The sequence below is a fragment of the Petaurus breviceps genome, unplaced genomic scaffold (genome assembly GCF_028583685.1).
Source record: "Petaurus breviceps papuanus isolate PSGF00001 unplaced genomic scaffold, PetGlider_PUasm1.0 400, whole genome shotgun sequence".
In the NCBI taxonomy this organism is placed as follows: Eukaryota; Metazoa; Chordata; class Mammalia; order Diprotodontia; family Petauridae; genus Petaurus; species Petaurus breviceps.
The window spans coordinates 2673332-2676134 of record NW_027186316.1 but is presented as its reverse complement, the minus strand read 5'-3'; positions in this window follow the sequence as shown (position 1 = coordinate 2676134).

Below are 2803 nucleotides of genomic sequence, written 5' to 3'. Positions count from 1 at the left end.
TCCTCCTCCTCCTCCTCCTCCTCCTCCTCTTCTTCTTCTTCTTCTTCTTCTTCTTCTTCTTCTTCTTCTTCTTCTTCTTCTTCTTCTTCTTCTTCTTCTTCTTCTTCTTCTTCTTCTTCTCCTTCTCCTTCTCCTCCGCCTCCGCCCCCTCTTCCTCCTCTTCTTCCTTCTCTTCCTCCTTCTCTTCCTCTTCTAATCAACCGGCACTCTGGCTTCCCAGTATCTCAGAGGGGGCGCTGGAAGGTTGGGAGCAAATGCAACAGTTTGTTAGCCATGTCCCGCCCCGCCGGGCGGCCTCCCTCTCCCCTCTTCCCCTCGCCTCCTTTTAGTCTCCCCTGTCTCCCAAGCACAGACTGGGACACAGGGTAGCCTTCCTCCTTATAGGCTGGGGGTGGGGGTGGGGGGGACGAGGTTCCGGGAGGGTGCTGCTGTATCGGAGGGACCCGAGGATAAACCTCAGCTTTGGCTGCGGCTGGGGACTGGAGCGAAAAGCTGGGGGCTCCACCTCAGGACCTCTGCCTCCCACGCCCTCCGACCCCAGGCGCGAAAGCCCTTGGCCTTGCTGTTTGAACTGAACCGGCGCTAGGTTGGCGACAGCTAGGGTAGCACTTAGATGGGGCAGGGTTGGGGTGCGGGGGGAGAGGAGGGGAAGCAAAGGAAGGCCCACCAAGCTGGAACACCCTCTCTGGAACCCGTGAGATACACAACATATGGCTGGACTGAACCTTAGTGAGGGTCTTTTCCTGAGGACCGAGAGCTAGACTCCGGAGCTTTCCCCCATCCCTCCTCCAAATTGCTCTTAGACAAACACCCGTACGTGCGAAGCATGCAAAGACACGATGACTGAATAGTAACAATGTTGATGACGATGAAAATCCCCCTACCTATAGGGCTTTGCCGCTTCCAAAGGATTTTCCTATAACTATGCCCATTTTAGGTGAGAAACTAGGCTTAGGTGGGCAAGATGCTTTCTCCAGGATCATTCTCTTAATGCACTGCTTTGGAACTCAGCTCTCCCGGTTCCAAGAGTCCAGCTCTCACAACCCGCAAACACGTTAGAAATTGACCAGCCCTGGGATTGCGACCAGGGCTAGCCTGCCGATTTCTGAAAGGAGCTTTGCCAGAGCATGAGAACGCCCAGCATTTTCCCGCAAGTGCTTTTGTGTCAATTGAGTTCACTAATCACGACCCTTCTAGGGACCAAAACCTGCCTGTGGCACTTGGCGAAAGGCAGGGAGTACCAGCTACCACCCACTTTTTCTAGGTGCTGACACGTCTGTGTATTGGGTGGGGGAGAGATGCACAGCTAGCCTTTAAGCCAGCAGGGGGCCCTGGCTTTATCTTTTACTCTCACTATATCTGCGGGAAGGAGGCAGGATCTGGCTGCCCCCAGGGCAGATGGGCATTTGTTCCTGGGCCTACTTTCCACTTTTTGCAGTTTTCCAAAGGGGAGAGCACTGGACTGCCACCCCTGGACCACTGCCTGGGGAGAAGACTGGCAGCATGGAAATTTGCCTGTATTGCTCTGTGAAGGTGGATCACCTCAATTCAATTCAGCAAACATTATGATGGCCCTATTCTGTGAAAAGCCCTGAAAAATAGGGGAAGGTAACAGTTTAGACAAGACCTAACTCCTGCCCTCATAGAGTGTGCAGTCTTTACAGAAGATAATAAATAACCTTAATAGACAATATTATCTGATGGCATTTCTGATAGAAGGGGACCATCGAAAAAGAAGGGACCATCTGGGCTAGGCTTTAAAACAGCAAGAAATAGATGAACTTTGGCTAAGAGGAAGGTAGATTTAAAGCTGGATCAACACTTCAGAGGTCATCTGGTTCAACCTCTTCATTTTACAAATGGGGAAACTAAGGCCCAGAAAGGTTAAATGACTTGTCCAGAATCACACATAAGGTCTCAGATCTAGAGATGGAAGGAACCTTAGAGGCCACCTAGTCATTTTACAGGGAAGGAAACTAAGGCCCAGAGAGGTGAAGTGCTGCCACATATTACTGCGGTTTTCTAGGTTATTGGGAATCCATGCTAATGTTTTCCACTCTAGCACTATGTAGGCTAGAATCACTCATCCCCTAAGCAATGGGAATCTATAAAATATGTGGTTCGGTTTTGCATTTTATGTTGAGGAAGAACAACCAAGGGCTTTTCAGGTCCTGAGGAATGAGCTTTCCTCCCATTGGATTGTAAGCCTCTTGAGGGCAGACCTATCTTTTATTTTAAACGATTATTTTTTAACATTCTGACAGGGACTGTCTTTTGTCTTTTTGTGTATCCTTAGCACTTTGTATGCCTGGCACTGTAGGTGCCTATCAAATTTGGAGAACTTTCCTTCAGTTGTTAGTGACTATTGTCACTGTCTAGTGGGGCAAGAGCCTCATTTGGAGCAGCAGGAGATGCCAGCTTCGTGGTACCTTAGAGATAATTGATTTAAACCTCTTCGTTTTCAGGAAGAGGAAATGAAACACTAGAGAGATCAGAGGCCTTTGCCCAGGCCATGCAGCCAAGAGCTGAAACTGAATTTGGATCCAGGCTTTCAAGCTCCCAACCCAACACACTCATCTTGATGTCACACAGATGATAATGTAGCCAAATTCTTAGTTATGCACTGAAGTGGAGGGATGAGGAGTGGGGGGGGAGGGGGGAGGGATGAGAGGGAGGGAAATTGAAGTGCAGAGAAAGAAGATTTGCATGCTATTTGGACACTCATTCTACCCTCTGTCCTCAGCAGACTTCACGGGTAACCACATCAAATGCACCAAGCTTTACATCTTTGCCTTTACATCTC